Raw genomic sequence first — 15758 nt, forward strand, 5'->3', positions numbered from 1 at the left:
TAACAGATCAAAGAGATAAGCATGAAAAATTAGCCTACAAATAAGTGTCTGGAAACACCTGCTTCAACACAAAATAAAAAAATTTGGAATTAGTCAAGAAAAGAAATTCTCTAGACTTGGAAGTCAAATTTTCTACACCAGATTTGCCTTTTTGTTTTGATTTTCTCGAATTTCCTCAAGACTTCCGTTGATTTCCTTCGATTTTCTCTGATATTTCTAGATTTCCTCAAATTTTTCAAAAGTATTTCCCGTGAATTAAATAATACTTTTTATCTGTTCACCGCAAATTTTTCTTCATTTTTATACAATTTAATTATTATTATCATAATATGTTTTTTTTGATTTTTAATAAATATTAAATTATTGAAGATGTTCATCTTATCGAAATGAAAAAACAAGTCAAGTTCAGAAATTGGTAATATGATTCTTTGATTTAGTGTTTTTTATCTTTCTCAATGTAATAAAATGGTCATTTGGTGATTTTTTTATTGTACTGGTAAAAAATAAATCCCAAAAATTTATAACCGAAAGTCTCACCATCTTGAAAATATTTTCATTCAGCAGGAGATTATATTAGTATACAAATTTTCAGATGACTATCATTATTAGAACTACCAATACTCTTATTGTGGGGTTTAGATTGAAAACATTCTGTACATAGAGGGTCCAAAGTGCAGCATTTAATCCCGCAAATGAAACCTTTCAAGAGACTTTGGTCCAGAGGTATATACACTATTTTTTGCACTTCAAAAAAATTTTTTTTTTTTAAATGGGTCATTTATTCCACAGGAATTAAATATTCTCTATGGAAAAAGACCTACTGTTTACTCCCGGAAGAGCAAAAATAAAATTAGAAATGCCAACCAAAAAAAATCTTAAACAAATTCTGTATCGATATTTACACAGTTAAGTTATGCTTGTATTAAAAGAAGTCGGTTCTTAAATCATTTAAAAATGTCGGGTAAGCAACACTCGAAATTAAATTTCTGGCAGTTAGTTAACGCAGTAGGACTGTAATTCCCCCTTTGACATCCGGCAGAGAGGGCGCCACATTTGAATTAAATTTTGAAAGTGGAAACCACCTCCGTTTCAAATTTCTTCCTGGCGAAAGCTCGCTGAATCCTTTTTGCTCCCTTGGAACTTTCGTTGCCCTAATAAAGTCAGGTATTTGAGCTCATACAAGCTGCATAATGCGTGTTTGTTTAATATTTCATAAATGCCGCCAAGTCTCATTTAATTGAGCTTTTCCCTCCGCCAGTCACATCCGTTTCGGTCTGTTGCTGTTTTACAAAGTAAAAGCTTTCAGCTCGTACTGGCTTTTTAAGTAGAGTGTATACTACGGTCAGAACAGACGCGCCTTGCCCTCTGACTGCACTGCTGACCTCTTAATGTTTCCTACTTGACGGTGAATTTTAATTAACAAACTTGCACCTGGTTTGTTGCAAGTTTTCGCTGGTGATATTAATTAGAAAAAACGAGGGACGTTGTGATTATTAAATTTTAATCAAAATGGAAATTCTGCTTTTTAATATTTATCAATGTTTCAGGAATACGATCGTAGTTTTTTGTCAAGGGCAATTGGTTCGGATTAAATGAAAATTAATTTAAATAAATCGTTTAATTAAATTTTGATTATCAATCCTGTGTCTCGTGCCACTCAAGTTGACTAATTTAATTTAGTTCAATTTCCAATTTGCTTTTTATTATTAGTCGGTATTTGAGACTTGCAGTATAAATCAGCGATTATTGATCAAAAATAAATGTGTTTCGTTTTGCAACAAATGATTTAATTCATGTGCTTTGAAGTGAGTGATTTGTACAGTTTTAATTTAATAATTCTATTTTGCTATCGCATCAAAAAATAAATTTGCATTTAGATTAAAGTGTCCAAAAATAGCATTTGCGTCACTTAGTAAAATATTCAGATCAAAGGCCAGACTAAGCTAAATGTTTTTTTCGTTTTGGTTTCACCGATCGTATTAGTCGAATTAATTAGGCGCCTAAACTCGTCGAAAACTGAGTTAGTTCGAGCTCAAGTAAAAATGTAATCGCCCAGCCACTTCAAACGTAATATTAATTTTGTTTCAAAGACCTCCGATCAAATTAAGAACCACCGGAAATGCGAGAATATCGTCGTGGAAAATTGGAAAAGTAAATCAGAGATCGGTGATAAAATCGAAGATATCGGAATGAAATTATACCTTCCGGCCCCAGCCTTGACTTAATTGAAAAGTAATTGCAAGAAATCCAGCGAATTGAAATTTGTCGACTTTGTTTTTATCGTGTGGGGGCTTGGAAGTATTATTAAATTTTTCTTTCAAGACGGACAAAAACTCGCTTTGCATTAACATCGCGAGCTTACGGGGCGAGGTTTCAGTGTAAAATGAAAATACAACCGAATTTTTTGTTTAATAGCGAAAATCGGGACTCCTGATTTAAATAATAATGACGAAGGGAAAATTATTAAAAATTCTCTCAACTCCGGCAAAAACACAAAGACGAACTCTTTTGTTAGTTAAAAAGTCATAAAGAAAATGAAACATTTAATAAAAAGAAAATCGATTCGCTAATGGGAAATTTATGAGGCAATAAGGCCAGAGAAATGACTGATTTTTCGCCCCAAAACAATAACAACAATTAACAAATTTCATGAGTTTAGTTTTAGTTGTGTTTAGGCAACAATACAGTTTTTCGTTCTATAAATCAGATAAAAGCTCGAATAAAAAGACAAACAGCTAATGCACTTTAAAACCCATTTTAATGCTATTAGAGTAAACATTTTCTGCATTTGGTTGTTGCAAAGCATTTTCCATTTCCGGAAAAAATATCAGGAATCTCGAGCCCGGTCAGTTGACCAAAAATGGTAACAGATAAGTGAGCTTCCAAAGCTCGAGCCTCGAAATTATTTAAACATGTTTCTTTGAAAAATTCTTTCTTTTTCAATGTAAAAAGTTTCTTTTGCCGAAACACGAAATATCCACTCGATTCAAAAGTATCCCAACATGATTAAAGCTCAAACTGGAGTTGTGGAGGGGACGCAAAGCTTTCGTGTAAATCCTGCTGCAGTCTACAGCAGGACGGCGTCGTGTACACGTCACTCTTTCCTGCAGAAAGCGCGCGAATATGTTTTCTGAAACCGGAAACTTGAGCTTTGGGTTTTTCTGGCGAATTTTAAAGTGTTGTGCTTTGTGAATCAGGGATGGACTGAGGGGAGTTCGAGGTTAGTTGTGGGTTACACCCTCCCAAAAAATAACTTGTCGCGATAAATTGCCAGGAATTAAGCAACTGACGAGTGGTTTAATGAAAAGTCAGGCTTATTTCTGATAAACATTGAACAAATTTGTTATTGTCGCTTGGCGTATTGATCAAAAGAATTGTCCCGGTGTGTGTGTTGTAGCTTCTTTCAATAAATTGAAAATCGAAGTCTAATCATCGATACCTGTTGCATACAAATTTTGGTTTGGATAATGAAGTCGGGGATTCGGGCCGACTTTTTGCATTTGCATATGCATACAAATTTATAAATTTTAAACACGACGTCTTGTTTAGTCTCAGCCGAGAGTAAACGCTTGAATTTATGGTCTTGTATTTTTGTATCTTTGATGTGTTAATATTCTGCTATTGATCCGAGGCTTTGAAATCTTCCACATGTCAAGGATATCACGTAACAAACTAGTTATTTCAAATAAATCTATTTCTTCCTTCAAATGCGCTCTTAATCAGCACAGCTGAAACATTTTCTCGACAATTTTGAGTCATTTTCTCTGTTACATGACGGCTTATTAGGCCGTCAAAAATGAACGGAAGTTGAAAAATTGTTGGCACTGCACAACCCTATCGAAATAAATCGCATCTTTTTCATTTTCGCCGAAAGTTTCTCGCAATAAAAAAGCGCTTCCCAACTTAAGAGCGTCTTAATTTTTAATATGGTAGAACTTCATCCTCGCTGTTAATCTTTGCAGAGGCGAGAAAGATGTGAGTAACGTTTTGATTTATTCTCTCTCCGAATCGAAAAAAGTGAAAAATTCGCGCCTGGAAAGCAGTGTCAAAGATCAGCAGCAACTCGTCTCTGGAGAGATGAAATAAGAAATGTGACATAACGCAGAAATTATTGACGACTGGGAGATGAATGGTGTCACGCAAAATCGACGCTTATTTTTCAAAGTCGCAACATATTTAGGAGATGTTTGCGCCGGACGGAAAATCTGACACTCAAAGATAAAACGCTTAATTGACTCACAGAAATTATTTGCCAAACGAGGAACGCAAAAAACACGCAGTGATTGTTGAATGCGCGAATCTAAACCAATTTAATAATAGACACTAAGCTATGTATTGTGTTAAACGAACATTCTGCTTAATTGGTGAAATGTTCGCCCAAACGTTGTGGATTTTAATTATTTGCGATTTTTAACTAAACTCGTTTTGTGGGTCATGGTTATAAATTAATATTGATGTTTTGTGTAGAAGTGAGAGCATTTTGTCGGCTTTAAGGGAAGAAAATTTGATTTGCTCCTTGAAAAATAAATAAAACGCTTGCCGGTTTGTGGATGATGGGCCGGCCTGTATACTGAATTAATTATTGTGCTCTTTGTAGCTGAATCGATTCAGGGATTAAAATTGACGAATTTTTCGCGACAAACTTTTACCCTTTTTTATGAAACGGGGTTTTGGGGAAGATTAATCTGATTAAGATAAGGGTGAGGGCGAATTTTCGCGCCAAAGTCATAATTTTTTGTCGGGAACGTGGCAGAGTTTTGTCAATGCAATTTATTTAATCGATGCTTTTGTAGGAGATTGTATTTATTCGCGGGCTTTGAGGAGATAAAATATTAAGCTGAATCGATATCCATTACGATAGTTGAAAAGTGTTTTAACTTCACGTTTCATTTGTCAAAGTTAAGGCGATGTGGGAAGTTTTAAATAGGAACTGCTGCTTGTTTATAATTTAGAGAAGGTTGTTGGGTTGTGGATAAATGCAGTTTTTCTGAAAGGATTGAACGAAATGAGGGAAGATGTTGAAATAGAGAATCCGCTAATGAATTTTTAATGTACTTCCGCTTTGTTCAATAATAAAGACATAAATAGCCTCCGGGAGCTGTCAGCACCGTCACGAGACGATTCCAGCAAGTATTTTTATTACGCCAGTATTTATAGAGCCACAACTGGTCGCTTTATGACGTTTTAAGACCCACTAACAGTTTTACAAAGTGCTGAATCGTCCCGATACTTGTCTAATTTCGTCCGATTGAAACTTGCGTCGAAGATCAATAAATTGTTATTACAGTTCTCGGTGCAATAACGTCGAAATGCAGCTCTTTGGCGATGTCTTGTCAAATTGTGCAGAAATTCCAATATTCTCGGTTTACTCGCGAGAAATGGAGGGTAAAGACAGGTATCTGTTTTGAACTTGGAGCAGATGCCATCAGTAGTATTAGGAAAAGTTTGACATTGTAGGTCGGCAATCAATACACAAATTGAATCGAGGAGGAGGAAAAAGCCGAGCTTTGTTTTGGCGTTTTTACAAAACTGAGCAATTCATCGCGAGATAAAGCCGCGCTGAGCCTATTGTGTGAAAGGTATGAGGAATTCTTACTTTTCCTGCTCGACGACTAAATCTCTTTTTGAGATTTATACGCGAAATTCGAAAAATGTCAGATGCATAATTTAGGGATAGAGAAATTATATTAGGAGTGCATCTGTCGTTGACGTAACGGGGAGAATACCCTTTCGCTCCTCTGAGTTTGTTGCCTTTAATTATTGCTACCGGCTTTGCTATATTTGAAACTTCACAGCTGGCAGTGTATTCAGGAAATTGTCAAATAAAGTACTAATGAGCGGTTTAAAAATAAACGGGACTCGTTTTACGACAAATATTATTCAGACCATCGGTGGGTCGTAAAGCAAGAAGGGCGTTATGTCCACCTGTGAACAAAACTCAACAAATCAAAACAAACTCCACCACTGTTCTGAACCAAAAATAAAAAATTATTTTTGAAAAAATCTTTTATTTAAAAGATGCACTAAAAAGTAAAAAATAATGTTTTTCTATCAGAGGAGAATATTTTTGCTAATAAATTAGAATTTTAAAATTTATAAAAGCTTTCAGAACAGTACCTAATTTAAGAAAGTAATTCTGTAATGCCGTATTGTTATGACTTATGACCGTTCCCAAAGCTTTCATAAATTTTAAAATCTTAATTTGTAGGCAAAAATATTTTCCTTTGATAGTAAAACATTATTTTTTACTTTTTAGTGCATCTTTTAAATAAAAGCTTTTTTCTAAAAAACATTTTTTATTTTTTTGTTTATTACTTTTTAGTCTTTACTTATTCTATACGTCTGTTTAGTTTCGGCGTATTATTGTAACACCATTATTTAATTTGTGCAAACTTATTTAGAGGTATGTGATAGAAAACAGCTGTTAGCATTAAAAGAACATCCTAACCTTTGTTCTGTGTCTATACTCTATCGTCCAAGATAAATGAATTAAAAATAAAAAAGCGACATTTGTTTGTAACGAAACGTATTAATGATTAGGTATTAATATATTTTCTAATGACCAACATACCGTTAATGTTGGTATAAGTTGCAGTAAGTACACATCAAAAAAATATATATACTAAAACTTGAAAACTCCATAAGGGAGTATTTAACTACATAGGATTGCATTGTGACGTACATGACGTAAGTATGCAAAATTTCAATTCATTGGGACAACGGGAACCCTTTAAAATTTGGCTCCAAAAATATGAAACAGACAGACAGACAACAAAGCAAGTTAAATTAAAAATGCGTAAACTGGTCGCTCTTCCAACAAAAAGACATATTTTTCTTCAATTCTTTTGTTTATTGTAGAATTATTTCCACAGTTTACAATAAAAATGATTAGTAAACTTATTTTGGATTTTGCCACATGACCAGAATTTTGAGAAAATCGGTGATAAAGACCGTAGAACCAAAAACGTTGCATAAAACTTGTGATACTCGGTGGTGCATTTTTTGCGAGGAATCTGCAATAAATTGTAAGAAGCCATTCGGCAGTACATTGCCAGATCGATAAATTTTCGTATGCATAGTTCCATGAGAAAACAAGAGCCGTCGTAGCTCACCGAATTTGCTAAAATAAGGCAGGGCAATAAAGCTGGATGTTTATGGATTTTCGTATATTTCTCATGTTCGATAAATCATCGTTTTCTCTTTTGATGAGATTCAATATCTGATCGTTGGCCAATTCGGCCCGGATCTGATCTCGTTTCTTTCCCAATTAAGAGCAGCCGTTGCAAAATGAATTTTTATTAGGGAAATTAGCAAAGCTCGGCTATTGTAACTAGAAGCTCTTGAATTACGACATTGTTTTAAAACTGGCCTCAGCTTTTTATTACTTGCCTCTACAAATTTACGGCCGAAAAAACGTGCAAATTTTCAATAGCCGCAAAAAATCTACACAAAACGGAAATTATAATATCACGTCGCATAAAACGGATTTATGGTTGGTATTTGAAATTAAAATTAATTGCGGCTTTTTGATTCGAATGGGAACTCCTTCGGGGGGAAAATTTTAATTAAGGATCACCTGTCAAAATAAGCACGCCTGGCGACGTATTGAAACACTTTTAAAAATAGCCGAGACTAATTCGTTTCTTTCACATGCGGGTTGTCATACGAGAGGAGGAGAAAATATTTTTACTTTAGAAATGTTATCTTAACACGCACGGATTATTTTCACACTGGGTCACTGAAACGTGAAGCTCGGGAACAAAAATTCAAATAAAACGGACTATTGATGTTTCTGCCCTTATACATGTTTCCACATTTCCATTTTAAGAACCGGGAAATTATCAAACGGTTTTCATATTATGCCCTTGCTTGATTAAAGCTTTGTCAGCGAATCAGAGCGAATTGTTTGCAACAAAAACAATTTTTCCATTATGTTTGAATAAAACAAGGAGTAAATACGGCTTTGATACGTAATTTACTCCAGACTTAAATTAATTTCTGCTCGACAAAAGGGAGTTTAAATGGTGCATTTTTACACAGGCTTTATAACGGAATCAAACTGCAACTGAACATTTAAATTGTTTTGTAAATTCATCGTGTATAGACAAAATCAATCAATCGGCCGGCCCTAAACACACACAAATGTCCGCTAACGTCCAATCACTAATTTATAATCAAGCCATTCTAACTAATTTAACCAACGCATCTTTTATTTTGTGACATTGCCCAATATTTCGTTTTGTTTGAAAAAATAAAATAAGAGATTGAATGGCAATGACCACGGGCCATTAATTGTCAAAATGTTTCATCCCGCAATGTCAATTATCTTGCGTGTTAGTTTCAACCGAACTCATCAAATCACTGCCGGTTTAATTTTCTTGTCAACTTTTCACCAAACCTACTTATTCGCCAAAGTGCCAGTAGACTTGAGGGCGAGTTTGTTGTAGTATTTCTCCGAAGCTGCAACTTTATTCAATAAGAGAGGTCAGTCTTGCTATCGCCCGAACACCCAGTGACGACTTACGGCTTGTAATCCGCCGGTCGATCCAAGTTTGACGTCCACTTGCCCTAAATCTTCAGGTGTCTTCGGAAATCGTAAAAAATTCGCCGCTTGCTAACTAGCTCAAAGATCGATTATCCAAGTGCGGAATAATTCGAAGAAATAATCATGTTACAAGTTCCTTCCTGGATTTAAAGTTTTAGTGTCGCCGTGCCCGGGAAGCCAATCGTGTCTCGAACGCGATAACGTCTTCAAAGGCCTCCTTACAAATATCTTTCTGTCAAGTGACTTCCACTTATTGAGTTGGCATTCTTCTCACACTAGAACATCGCTCCTGTCTGATTTCGCATGCCATCTGCTTGTAGCACTCGTCAGTATTGTTGCTGCTTGTGATCGCTACCCGACTACCTGTTTCTGAATATTTATACGTCCTATTTGCATACGTCATAAGTCGATCGATAAAGGGGGAAAAATCTGCAGTTAATTACTGTAATGAATAGGAAATACCGGCCTACATTGTTAGCGGGTTATTTAGAAGAGAGGGAATTTGATACGGTCTGGGATCGCTCTCTCACACCCCTGTTCCCGTTTTTGCCGATTAGAAACACCCCAAACGGCATTAAAACAAATCCGCTGAGGATTGACTTAAAAACTAATATTCTGCCAGGATAAATTGGATCCGACGTGGAATAGACTCGTGTTAAACATCAAAAAAGCACGGCTTTAATCCGCCAACTTGGGCTCGGCACAATTAACCCAAACCGACGGTTTTTCTAAAATCTGCGTGAAAACGCCGACTTACGACACGAGTCTATTTTTAATAATAATTTAAAGAGAATTTTATTCACGTTCAAAGCTTTGATAAAAGGAAAGCGAGCTTTTTAATTTGTTTCCTTGGTTAGTGAATGTGATTCGTTTCCTTGGAGAGATTAGAGTGAAGATCTTGGAATGCCGATAGGAATAAAAAAGGAAGATAAAAAAATATTTCTCAACTTGTGTTATTTTCCATAACTTAACTGGAGGAGGTAACAGGAAACAATATGCAGATATTTTGCTCAAAACCCTTTCTAAATTATTCTTTTTCATTGTTTTATTCAAATTAGTTTCATACAAAATAAAACTAGGTTGAAAATAATTATTAGTTTGGCCTTTGGTGCGTAAAGTTATAAAGTTTACAAAGTAAAAATATTTTTAACAAGAGCATACTGATTTTGTATTTTGTTTTTATTAGAGAGGAACATGTGTACGTTTCATTTGGTTTTGGTAGTTGGTAATGAAAACAATAGTTCCTTACTCTTTTTGTTACTAAAATTTAATGAATTAATGAAACCATTAAAGTCAAATTTAACCGTAAAATTCAATTTTAATGTTATATTGTGAAGCATAAAATTGGATTTTAGTTGGATAATTTTCAGTTTTCAGTTGCAATAGATATTATATTATATAAGTGATAGAAGTGCGTCCTTATATGCGAGTGAAAATTTTTACCCACGAGTGCGCTTGCTCACTTCTCACGAGCTTTTCGATCACGTGTGATATACGACGTTTTATCTTACAGGTGCATTGTAAAAAAATACAAGACATTCAAGTAAATATCCGCCTGTAGCATTAGCATAGTTCTATGTATCAGTTTTCGTAGTAACCTGTGTTATGAAATAAACAGTGTCATTTTTCCCCAATTTTCCCTAGATTTACTCACTTGTGAGTAGAACTGTCAGCTTTATCTCACTTGTGAGAGAAATTTGATTTCTCTCATCAAAAACGATGGTATAAATGTACCTTAAAAACTGCACCTGTAAGATAATAGTATATTAGATGATATGTGATAGAAATGCATCATTATTTGCGAGTGAGAATTTTGACCCGCGAGTGCGCTTGCTCACGAGTGGGGCACTTCTCACGAGCTTTATAATGGCTTTTCGATCACGTGTAATATACGACGTAAAATTCCAAAGAAATTCAAGTAAATATCCGCCTATAAAATTAGCATAGTTTTATGTATCAGTTGCCCATATTTACTCACTTGTGAGTAGAACTGACAGCTTTATCTCACTTGTGAGAGAAATTTGATTTCTCTCACCGAAAACAATGGTATAAATGTACTTTAAAAACTGCACCTGTAAGATAATAGTATATTATATTATAAGCGATAGAAATGCATCATTATTTGCGAGTGAGAATTTTGACCCGCAAGTGCGCTTGCTCACGAGTGGGGCACTTCTCACGAGCATTTCGATCACGTGTGATATACGACGTAAAATTCCAAAAAATTTCAAGTAAATATCCGCCTATAACATTAGCATAGTTCTATGTATCAGTTGCTCATATTTACTCACTTGTGAGTAGAACTGGCAGTCTCCCTTGTGAGAGAAATTTGATGTCTCTCACTGAAAACAATGGTATAATGTACCTTAACTGCACGTGTAAGATAAAATAATTTATTTTTGTTACTTATGCTTATTTATTAACAATTACACGTTCAAAGTGGTTTATGATTGACATAGTGGTCATTGACTCCGGTGGCCCATTTTGTAAAAACGCCAGTGCGTATTTCAGCGCTCAATGGTTGCTTTATTACGCTTGTTATGTGAAATAAAGTTGACCGTCTTATTCGAGATTGCGTTTCGGTGAAAGAAGTGCCCTATTTGTTGCTTAATATCGTCGGCCTCTATCTCCAGAATGTGTCACCTCTTGTAGGAAGTCCTCTTTCCTCTCATGAGTGTCTTAATGGTTAATATCCGGCTAGTAACTCCTGTTGGAATTGAATCAGTCATGTGCGACGGCATGGAAACGTGGCTATTAACTCTTAGAAGTCGATTTTTCTCGAAAAGAGTTATTGTAAAAACACACCCCTCTAACAAGATAAATGATAGGAAGCCAAAACTGAAATTAACCGATCTGTTAAGGTCGATAACCGTGAACTGGCGGTTATTTATGTTGTGAGGATTCCATTAATGGTCAATGAATTATGTCGGTCATAGGTCTTGTGAAAATCCATTGTTTATTACAATAAAGATTTAATGATAGTGTCGTACGAATAAATCCCACCGCAATATTTTTCTCTCTCTCCGAAAATACAGACACGAGAAAACAATTCGAGATGTGTGAGGCTGGGAAATATCAAACGTCAACTACTTTACTTCCACTCGTTTATTTTCCGACGTGAGTGTTTTAATTGTAAAAAGTAAAGTGCAAGGCGATAAATTGCGATCAAGAGTAATTGCTTGTAAGCTGCGCCTTTTATTGCAGCAGCTTTTAATTGGTCGTTTAATCATCTAAAAACTACGTCTAATAAACACTTTTTGTTGCGTACACATTTTCTAATTGTTTTATCAGCGGGCTTCCGAAAGTTTCATTTTTGCCAAGAAGCGCAATTAAGGTAAATTACTGGCTTGAATATTTTTTCAAACACACCTAAACGAAACAAGTAATTTAAAACAGTTCGTTTAGCAAAAACGGGGACAGAGGAGAAATAATTACGTAATTATTCTTACAGATGAGTTGTCTCTTTAAGGACTTCATGAAGTTTTATTGTGGAAGTTTGCGAGTTATTTTATGAATTGGCACGACGGTTATTTTTGAGGCGCACATATTTCTCATTAGCTGATTACCTTATTAACAACGCGAGATGAAACGCGACCTGGAATCACATTTTTACAGGCTGTGCTGACAATATCAACGTTTAACAAACTTCGATAAATAGGAGCACACTGACCAGCTTCCAAATTGAAATCTTATAGTTATTTTTCTACTTTGGTTTCACAAATTGTTAATAATTAACAAAATTAAGAAGAAACAGATTTTGGTAACTAAATAAAACAAACAACAAAAATAGAAAGTAGAAAAAATAGTATATTGCACTCGTTTTATAACAGTTAATTGTGGCACTTCTTCGTCGTGCTCCAAAACCATTCGTGCCTCAATAGAACGTCTTATAAATGAACCGATTTACACGAAAACGAGTTGAATACAACATTTTATTTTTTGAATTAGTCTCAACAAGGCTTAAAATTGCATTGAATTTGTTAAAAATAATCTGATGTTTCGTACTGAGAAATGCTAAACAGCTGTCAGAACTGTCTTACACAGGAGAAAAACCGGAACAAAAACTTAGAGCCACTTTTGCATTATCAACTATTTCAAGTTTAATAATAGTTATTTGCTTGGATTTTTTCAGATACTTGTTAAATGAAAGAGCTCACGATTTTGGGTGGAAGATTCTTAAAATTCGGGTCAATTTTTACGTTTGCTTTTGTGTGGACAGTGTTTTAACCGAATTCTATAAATATGTTAGTCAAAGCCCAGGATATTGATTGGTATTTCCTGCACGCAATCGAGCCTATTTCAGCCTTCCTATATCGCCACACTTAAATAAATATGTTCTTTGGTCGGTTTGTGCAACTTTTCCCAACTTTGCCACATAAATTATCGAAGTTTGGCTTTCATCAAAAAAATAGAGCATCCATAAACTGCGCTATTCCTTGAAGCTAAAGGGTATTGATTGAAATTTGAAGAAAGTAAACAAAAAGTCCGCTTAATACCGACTTAAAAATATTCTTTCGCAAGGGAATTCCAAACAAACCGAGTTTATTTAAGAAGTTTACACTTATAAAGTTATACAAGATTCTTGTTACTTTTGTGGACACAACTTTCTAATCTCGCCAATTACATAAAATTCTCGTTAATCGTATCAAGATTTTCGGGGCTTAACGAGCCTGCCTTTTTAATTTGGGCTCTCTACATAAATAATAAGGCTGATATAAATGCATGGAAAATGTTATGTACTTCCATTAAACGTGCGCGTACAAGCCTGTGCCTATTTGTACACCATAGGGGTGAATCCTCTCAACCACCTAATTCAAATGAACATCCGCTCATGAACAAACGCGGCTCGAGGAAAGTTGAAATTAATACCAAGGATCAAAGAGTGCTCCCGAGGAAGTGCGCAGGTACTCCACCGACTCAATTTGGAACGCCGATCATTTTTAAACGAAAAATTTGCCTAATTATTGTATGGAAGGGCGTTATTTTGCCACAATAAAGAACCAATCAGCCCGAGAAAGGGCCCGGATTTTTATTCCTAATTAAATATTGATGCTACAAACGTTATAAATCACGCCGTATCTTCATTTTGCTTCACTCACTTAATATCTTTAGCTTTATTATGATTGATGATGATGCATGGATTAACCGACACGGTTTTAACAGTTTTGAGAAGACTCAGCTTATCTGCTGGATTGGCGCCATGTTAATCCGCCACATATGGCTCCAAGTTATTTGCTAATTACGTCGATATTCCCTCGGATGAAACAGTATCATAATTAAAATTTTTGTTTGATTTACAGTTGAACCTTCAACACGTAAATCACCCAGTTTTCGAAGCCTATTAATAAATTTAATGTTGATTTAAAACAATACTGACGCCGTTCCTGTGTACACACACACTATACATAAAATCAAATTTGCAAGAAACAGACAATAAAACCTGATTTATGATAATAAACCGGCATTTGCTATTTCACTTACTTACTTACTTTATTTATTTATTTAAGTCCAGCCAAACTCACCCAAATATTTTTGCAGAACAATGCGAGACATACTTTACATGTTGAAATTTTGCGAATAAAATTGTCTGAGTATACATTTCGTTCGATGCTTTATGGCAGCAGTGACTAGTAAAAAGCTGAAACATTTATTACAAAGTATCTTCCTAAAATGCTACTGTTACAGTTCTGCGATACACAAAGTGTAGCTCTAAGAACTTCAAAGAAATTGTAGTTTTTATTTCGCTGCTCTGTTTTCGTTCGATTAATTTATGGAAATTAGAGTTCTCCTAGGAGCACTACGTTTATTTTTGCGAATCAGCATGCACGTCAGTCAATTAGCCGCGTAACAAATTATTTATTTGTCTATATCCTCTATAACGAAGCTGTAATTATTTTTCGTCATCGAACTAACGAGCAAAAAGCGATAATGACACGTCTGTTTACTCAGTTTTGTTTGCTTCCACCTGAATGCAGTATCGATTTGCGCGAAATAAAATAACAAAAAATGCAATCTTAAATTTGCTCTAAAATTTTTATTACACTTGGCTAGATCCAATTCGCATAAAATATTATTAAAATTTGATTTAGTTTTCATGAAGAAATTGATTCGTCGGGGGTGAGATATGGACGCAAAGTGGATAACAAATGTCGGGCAAACATTTTCAAATTGAGAGCACCGGCGGAAAAACCCTTAAATGACCGCTATTAAAGTGGACAGATGGTGTGGGAAATACCGGGAAAAATTGCAATGGGTGGAAACTTTTCTTCCACGTAAGGAATTCGTAAAGCGGGAACTTTGACCAAATGTACGATTTTTCGTACAAATGTTATTGGAGAACTTTGATCAAGTCTAATCAGACGAGAAATTTCAATTTTCGTTATGTTTGTCGACCTGAAGACGAGTTTCTCGAGCGCCAGCTCCCTCCCGTGATATCCATCCATCTCCCTTCTAAATCATATGCAAAACGTCCATTGTTGAACGTACGCGAATGATTAATTAAACACGACGTTTGACGTAATTGAACGCTCACAAAGGAACTTGGGGCATAAATCTTCATTACTAAGTTTTCATCGGGTCGGCATCGACGTGAGCCGAAGACCCAAGATGGGCACATACTTTGGCCAGACGTCACCAAAAGGAAATTCTCCGACTCTGCTTTCGCCCTTTTCAAATCAAATTTCACAAAAAATAAACCAAATCGGAAATTGTCTCCGTGACTCATTGACTAACAGGCGACGCACAGTCTAAACCACTGAACCTAGAAACATGAAATTTGGAAGATACGTTCCTTAGAGGGTGTAGAGTTTCACCAAGAAAAGATTTTTTTGAAAATTAGTTCCTAAGGGGGTTAAATGTGGTTAAAGGTGAAAAACTCAAAAATTGGTGCTTTAAGACTTTTGGAAATCCCACCCCTAAGAGGGTTAAATGTAGAATTTCGTTTTTTTTTAAACTTATTCCATAAAATGGTCATTTGGGATTTCGTTCAAAAATGAAGAAAGGCTAATTGTAAAAAGCCTGTTTACACAAAAAAAGATGAAAAACATCTGTAAAAGATAAATTTAAGTGCTATAGAAAAATAAAAAGTAAATATCTGAGCATAATTGATAAATCCAGGCACTTGTTGGCTAGGTTTGTCGAATTATGGTGGAGGTGCCGGGTTTTTCGTGAAAGTGAAGTACTGTGAAATAGTAGATTAAAGCTAAACTTTAAA

At 35.1% G+C, this 15758-nt stretch overlaps 1 protein-coding gene across 3 annotated transcripts in view; it reads left to right on the top strand.

Moving 5' to 3' along the window:
- The first annotated feature begins 3070 nt into the window (after positions 1 to 3070).
- Positions 3071 to 15758, top strand: part of LOC656076 (uncharacterized protein) — a 37276-nt gene continuing 24588 nt past the window's right edge. For all 3 annotated transcript variants that reach the window (XM_962627.4, XM_015985087.2, XM_015985088.2), the window contains exon 1: positions 3071 to 3220. The gene's annotated coding sequence lies outside the window, so the exon portion shown is untranslated. The remainder of the gene's footprint in view (positions 3221 to 15758) is intronic.

This window comes from Tribolium castaneum, chromosome 4 (assembly GCF_031307605.1).
Source record: "Tribolium castaneum strain GA2 chromosome 4, icTriCast1.1, whole genome shotgun sequence".
Classification (NCBI taxonomy): Eukaryota; Metazoa; Arthropoda; class Insecta; order Coleoptera; family Tenebrionidae; genus Tribolium; species Tribolium castaneum.